An 8,077-nucleotide genomic window follows, 5' to 3' on the forward strand; every position below is an offset into this window, starting at 1 on the left:
GGCAATAGAAACCAAGTGTGAAAGCACTCTAAAAGAGCAATCGCACCAGAGTTAGTTTTAATTGAACCAAACCTGCAAAGTGTGAACACACCCTTAAACTCAAATATGAAATGTCATGTGAGAGGGAGAAAAAGGAGTAATAACGAGTTGGCCTCGTCATCCGTCATCTAAAAGAAAATGCTTTGAAAAATGTGTAATGTGTATTATATACTGTACTCAACAGAACTGCCTATCTGACGTTTTATTCTGAACAAATGCATCTATCTCAACAGAGAAACCATTAGAAAAATAGAGGGCGTTGGGGTCTGCTTTCTGATGACCGGTCTTTCAAAAGCAGGTATGCGTTTTGAACACAATTGGTACTGTGAATCATAAAGTAATTTAGTCTGACAGAATTTCATTGAAAGAAAAGCAGTGAGGTGGGTCTTGGAGGTCAATTTCTGAGGACATTTTGACCTTGTCCCAATTTTGTTTCGTTTGAACAATAAAACTACCCTCGTCGACTTTTTCTTTGAAGAAAAAAAATCTGAGTAGTAGCCTGTCTACTCTGGCCACTAAATCATTCGAGACATTCCAAAACTTCAGTGGTGAAGGACCTGAAGTCAGAAAGTCCATCTCATATTTATGAAGACATCTGAGAGCAAAAGAGAAGTGGTCTATCATTTATCCTTGCTGTGAGGGAATGTTACGTGTTGCACTGCGGTACTGAAACATTCAAAGTCATGTAACGAAGTCTTGACACACCAGGCGAATCTTTGAGTCTCACCAACAATATCATGAATTATTAATCTCCCCCCAGGTAGCATCACTGACAGTGATCCACACCCCCTCCCGCAACAAACACACAATCATGCACACACAATCACAGCTTGAGAAAGATTTAAGGTGAAAATAAGTGCTGCTTCACTTCTCCTTCTGATAGTGCCCCACTTCTGACTTCTTTCCACGCATCAACCACTCTAAGCCACTCAGAGTGACAGAGGAGAAGTTTTAAATGACTCTCACACTTGATTTGCTCTGCAATGACTCTCCCTGAACAGCTGTTCTCAAATATATTTAGTAAATACGGAGTGAAAAAACATCAGCTCTGGAGTGTAGTCTGATCTTTGTCCTTGTACTGTACCTGTACTTCCTGTCCTAACAAGAAAACAACAAAAGAAATATAGCTGCGAGCAACAATTATCAGGGTTCAAACGGTTAAAGGCCTTTAAGCACATGCGTAAAAAGATATTATGTTTTATTTAGCAAGCCTGTTATCATCTCAATCATACAGATGGAAATGACCATTTACAGCCAATACAAATTTACCATAGGAAATATATGGATTTAAAGTTTTTTAACAGTTAACAGTAATTTGTTAGCCGATGGCGGATATGTCAATGGACAAAGACACTGCACGACAACTTTCAAGTCAATCAGACTAACGGTTGCATAGCTATAGCTGCTTTTAGTTCAGCTTGTTTTTTCCATATTATAGCACCACCAAGTGGTGAATCGCCGCAGATTTTTTGTTTTTTTTGGCACAGTTCGCCAAAGTTGGTTTTTTAAATAATCCCCAATATTCAATGAACGATTCGATGGACAGTGGCGGTCCTAGAAGCAAAGTAGCTCAGATTGAGTTCTACCATGCGGTATGAATGTCGTGGGCGTGTGCGAAAAATCGTGCAATACACAATCCTTTACGCACATGAAAAACGTGAAGGTGCCCCCCGGTGGCCGATTTCTTTCGAATTTCTCACAGGCCTCTAGGGCCTTGAGTCAAACAGGCCCAGCAGGTTTTGTTCCGATCGGCCTCCATTAACCTTGTCTGATAGCTGCTCAAACTTTATTGGGCGATGGCGGACATGTTTTATGAGATACATTAATGTACGCAAAGTCAATCGGACTAACGGTAAAGTAGTTGTAGCCGTTTTCATGTTTTTTTTCCTGTTATAGCACCACCAAGTGGCTAGTCGCCGTGTCCTTTGCAACGCAATCACAGAATGAGCTCTTACATACTGTAGGTGTGCTGAGGTTGGTGAAAGCCATTTTGTACTTTTGACCGCTGCAGCGCCCCCGTCAATTACAATTGTTAAATTTTAAATTTAAATTTAAATGTTTTTGTTTTAAATGCTACGCACTTGAACCCCTAATAATAATAATAATATATACATATATATATAAAATATATATATTATTATTATTAGGGGTTCAAGCGCGTAACACAAATTTTGTATATATATATATATATATATATATATATATATATATATATATATATATATATATACACTGTCTGTTTCTAAAACAGTTATCTTTTTTTTTTTTTATCAAAATCATTTTTGTCAGCATTAACTGAATCTAGGACGTGGCTTTAGTTCACGGCATGCTTTCCACAAAAATTGATGCACTTATGCTACATGCACATACGCTTTCTATAACCACATTACAATTATTTATGTTTCATGTCGCTTCTAATAGGGTCTGTGTTTATAATAGCCTAGTGAAACCAAAGTCCATTTCAAGGAAAGTCTGTTCACTCGGTGGCCATATTTGCAATGCTTCCGGGCATTCAAGACCAAATCCTGAAATCTCAAAAACTGCTTGCCGAGTCAAATCAGCATACATATAAATCTGACATGAACTGTCCCATAAATGTTGTTCATTATGCTCAAATACCATTAAGACAGGCCAATGGGCATGTGCAGTCCTAAACGCGAGTTTACCAATCAACGATTGGCTCTTTTACTTAGAAGGCGGGACGTATTCCGCCATATTGCGCGTTGCAGTTTCTACCATTCAAAAGTAATAGGAGTGAACTGTCGCCCCCAGCAAATAACGAATTGGTCATTGCACAGGTGTAGTCAGAAGTTAAGAAAAGACACTCTTGAATAACAACAGAAGTGGCTCAGAATTTGTTTGTGCATTAGATTACAGATAGACCGTTTGTGTATTTATAGTAATGCGATTAATACAAGTATGTGCATGTGTGGATCCAATGCTTGCTTGTGATACTGTTGAATAAAATTTTAAATTAAATAGAAATTCAGAGCATTTTCAGAGCTATTTTTTAAAGAGGTGCATATCTGAAACCATCATACCCACAACCTATCATTATTGATAATCTGAATGACAAGTGATCTCAGTCGTTGCTCTCTTTTTGGTACTTTGCTTTTTCCGTCATGAAGAACAGCGAGATGACTCAGAGGGAAGTAGCAACAGGAAAGAGATGAGTGGCAGAGGGAATAAAGGAGTGGATTATGAAAGCAATGAATGAGCATTGGGGAAAGCAGAATGGTGTGTCCTGCTGAGTGCTTGAGTGGATTGTGGCCCTATATATTAAACGTCATTTACAAAACACATGAATAGGCTATAGAGCAGTTACGCAGATGGCTTTGCTGTAAGAAAGAACCTGACTTCCTTTTTGCATCATCTGGGTAATTTGGGGGCGTTGTAATCACTTTGATCACTTGAGACGGCTCGCATAGTAAATGTATCGGGCTTTGGCCAATTCTTTGATCAGGGAATGTGCAATTCTAAGCTAAGAAAGTAGATATTCATGTCTCCTGGGAGAGAATTTCAGTTACTATCAATTCCATCTGAGACAGCTATAGGGAAAGGTACTGGATTTATATGTACTTGTGATCTGTAACTGCTCCCTGCTCATTTCCAGGTGTCTAGGTGTGAGATCGAAGACATCAAATGCAGTGAGCTGAAGGATGTCTAGCGCTTGCTGGTCTCCCTGAATACTAGAGTAGGGAACTGCAGTACAGGGTGTACAGCAAGAGCACTTTACAAATGTATCACCAAGAAGAGTTAATTCATCTTGAGGTAAGTTAAAGTGTTGGTGTTTAATATCGTGCAGCTTTTATTTGTTTGTTATCAAGACTAATACACTGCATGGTTGATTAAGAAGGCATTTTCTAGTCTGACCACTGTTTTGGAATGCTTTCATGATAAAGACGCATCTCTGCTCAGGCAAAATCAATATATTTCTCACACTTAAGAAACGCTCTATACGACCGCCTCAGTCAAAGCAATAGAAAACAACCTGTCTGTCTAATTTAGGAATCAATCTCCTTCTTTCTTCACACAGGAGAAAGAGGGTTCATTAGATCACCCCATGCCACTCCAAAACTGAGGTGTTTCATATTTATGCAAATGATTTCTGTTTATCGGACTGCCTCAGGCACCATGTCTAAATGAGAAGATGAATGCCATTATTGATGCTCGCAATGCAGGAAAAATAAAGAGGTGCTGAAAACACATGAATATATTAACTAGAAAAAATCCTTTAGCTCTAAACACACTTCTAGCCTTTTCCTGTCAGAGTGACAGAGCGCTCTGGAATATGATGAGAAGTTTGTGATTCTAGAACAATAGCTATTGTGATTAGTGTTCATCTTTTCTCACTCTGTAATTAAAACCAGAATTTATGTTCCTGCCTGTTTTCATTTGAAAATAGTAATACTCTGATAGAGAGAACCCGGGAGGACAGTTGACTGAACATGCCATGGGTATATATTGTGCAATGTTTGCTCACACTCATCAAAATACTGTAGTTCTGTTTTTTTGGGGTTTTTTTTGGAACCGCATCTGTAACCTACATCTTTCTGCACCTTGGGGGGACCATCACATCATCTTTTAGGTTACAGAAGAAGATGAGTAAGATGATTTGGCCGCACAGAACCATTTTGATTTATACAAGTCTGTGCAGGGCTGGCCTAAAGCTTTTCCCTGGGGTATACTGTCAGTTAAAATGTATTCCCCTCTCCATCTATCTGTCCATATCTGTCTATCTCCTCTTTCAACCTGCGCATAGTCTCTCCAAAGTTAATTTGTGTGGACACGACAGGCATAGAGAGGATATTTGACTTTGGACAAAGTTGATGATGAAACGGTATTTTGCAGTGGTCTGTTGAACGGCAATATTTTCTGGCCTTGGGCATACCCTCATGCAAGAATTTTAAATCATTTTAATGAATTGAGCTGTGTGAAAAGCTGTTTTACTTATTGAATCAATCTTATTGTTTGTCTTCCATATCTAACTATGTTGAGAATTTTTTTTTATTTTTTTAGGAAAATAGCAGAGTGTGTATCATGTTGATGCGAAACAAGTGAATAAAATTTAATTAACCCAACCAATGACCTTTGAGAGATAACAACAATACACAGTCCAATGCATAATTTATGTTCTGTGCACTCTAAGAAAATGTTTGCTTCTTTTCTATAATGTACCTTAAAAAGTAAAAAAATAAGAATAATAATGTTCCATAATTATTGTCATGTAAATGTAGCCTTAAGGGTTAGTTTACCCAAAAATGAAAATTATCCCATAATTTACTCACCTTCCAGTTATCTTAGGTGTATATGACATTCTTCTTTCAGCCAAACACAATCTGAGTTATATTAAAAAATATACTGGCTCTTCCAAGCTTTATAATGGGAGTGAATAGTACCTGAGATGAAACTGAACACACTTTTAGTGAATGTCACCACAGGCAGGTAGGCTATATTTCCTTCAGAACTATTTACTACACACATCTCTGCAGATTTACCTCACTGTGTTTGCATGGGGTGTTTCAATTATGTCCACTTTTGTAGACTTTTAGAAAATACATTTACAATTATGTTAGTGTATTATTTATACACTAACAATTATGGATGCACCGATCCGATATTCAGTATCGGTACAGATACAGATCCAAATTCAAAACTCTCAGATTGCATAGCTATACAGGAGAATTCTGTCATGAACATTTCCACCACATTTTAAATTATGTATTGTGTTTGACAGCACATTTCATCTCATGCATGCTCTTTGCTGACACTTTTTGTCCTTGATAGCCAACACTAACTTCTGATAAAACTTGACTAGTGGCATGATTGTTGGCCATGATGGAAATGAGGCCTGAAGGACAGCCATGATTTGTGTAAAAAAAAATCCTTTTCACTCTTTAATGTTTCATGCTTATTTTACTCTTTGTTTAGAATATAGTTTTAAAATGTAATAATTGACATTTTTTTATGATGGATTTTCGTATTTTAAAATGAAATGTCAAGGGTCAAACAATAATGTATATAACATGCCCTTGAAAAGTAAATAAAATAAAGACCAAGTTTCCAAGGCAATTTTATTGTGACCTTCATAAAAAAGTAATAAAATGAATCATAACAAGAAAAAATAATGTGGGAAAATATGTTAGTTTTAATAAAAAATCTGGTAACTTTCTGATCATATAACCAAATATCAAATATAGGTTTCTCTATATGTGTGGCTTTGGCGTGAATACAAAATAGCTTCCTAGTAAATCTGCTTCTCAAATAAAGCTGTTCTTAGCACTACCAGGACTCAAGACAAGCAATAGAGGGCAATGGAGAACATAATGACACACCTGCACACTAACAGGCACCCAGGTGCAACTTCTTACATCTTCTGACAATCCATTCCCACTCGCAGTCCATCCACACTTCTCCAGGCACCTTGAGCTGTAAATTGTAAGTTATTAAGTGAGTCTGCCTGCTCTGATCTCACTGACATAAAGTCAGTCTATGGTCATGATGAGGAAAGCATATGCACAGGAAGACTGTTTCCAGATCTGTAACCTCTAAGGGAGAGATTCTGGCTTCAAGCCCCCAGATTCTCCCAGCGTCCTCTCTGGTAATGGCTTTGACACTGGGTTCAAAGACACAAAGCAGACATTGCATAACACAAGCGCAAGCACTTCATCTCCATCAAACACCTATGAAGCCAAACCAATTGCAGCGGTTGTGAAACCCAGACAATAAACAGTATAGTCCACTAGTTCTACAATGGTTACAGAAGCAAGAAAATCAAACAAATGCTAAATCAAGCACACAGAGTGCTGTGTTTTGAAACGCTCTTGAACAACAATATCTGTCACTGTTAAACGTCTTCTCAAACATGCCTCTGTTAGACCCTTAAATCATTTTCAGAGAAAAGCAGCTATAGTCTTGGCCTGTTATTAAGATAAAAAAAGAAGGAGTGAAGGACAGGTTGGAAGGAGGCAGAGAGCACAGCATAATATACCTGTGGAAGATGTAATTAAGCTGCTGCGTTTATCGACCAGAATCAACTAAACTTGTTCATGGTCCGTTTGTACTCAAAGCACTTTGTGCTCCATTTTAGAAAAGACTGTTCTGTTCTGTTTCTACTTATTTGAAATGTGAAACTTTCATGAGTCTTTGAAAAATTCAAGCACATTGCCGTTAGCAAACTGCTAAAGCCTTGTTATACCACAATGGACTTCACTTTGTTCTCAATAGATGTTGATGTTGATGGATAACCCTGCTGAATAATCACCAGCTTAAGGTATGTTGTGCATGCAGGGACCAGCATAGGATGCTCATTTGCTGGTCACCATTATGGTAAGTAAGTGGGAGTGCTGGTGGACTACTGTAGCTACACTAGCTCAGTTTTGCAACCAACATGGAATTCATGCCAGTTTATTTCTTATTTTTCACAAACTCTTGATCTAACGGGTTTGACCTCTTCTCTATGTGTCTTGCGGCTGGGCTTCAGTGCTGGGTCATTGACTAAAAAAGACACCCAGTTTTCACAGCATGCCGCTCTGACTGTTAAACAGTCACTGTAGGGAGAAAGCCATTGATTTTCTGTCACAGAAACACACAAACAGCATCATCTCAACGCCCTGATGACTGATGGATGCTCTCAGTGCCCGGAGGCATGGTGTGCAGAATCATACACCTTTATGTACGCATACGCAAAGGTACACAGAAAAGGATGTGTAAAACTTCTCAGTCATTCCCCCCCCCCACCCACCCACTATTATGATATCTGATTTACCATTTTCTCCTGTTACTGCTAACTGTGTCTAGAGGAGGAATCTTTTGTCTACTAAAAACTCCTGAAACACCAAACATATGATAATTTGACATTTTATGCCTGCGATGCAAACTGATCTATATTGACATTTGCCATGAAATGTTACGCAAACATGGGCACAGCCAGACCATCCATATCAATGCAACTGTAGATTCAATTAATTTTCTCATGAATAAAACTGATCTTCACCCAAGATGATAATGCAGGGCTTCAAGCCACAAGCAAATTAGA

The sequence above is a fragment of the Squalius cephalus genome (genome assembly GCF_949319135.1).
Source record: "Squalius cephalus genome assembly, chromosome: 10".
In the NCBI taxonomy this organism is placed as follows: Eukaryota; Metazoa; Chordata; class Actinopteri; order Cypriniformes; family Leuciscidae; genus Squalius; species Squalius cephalus.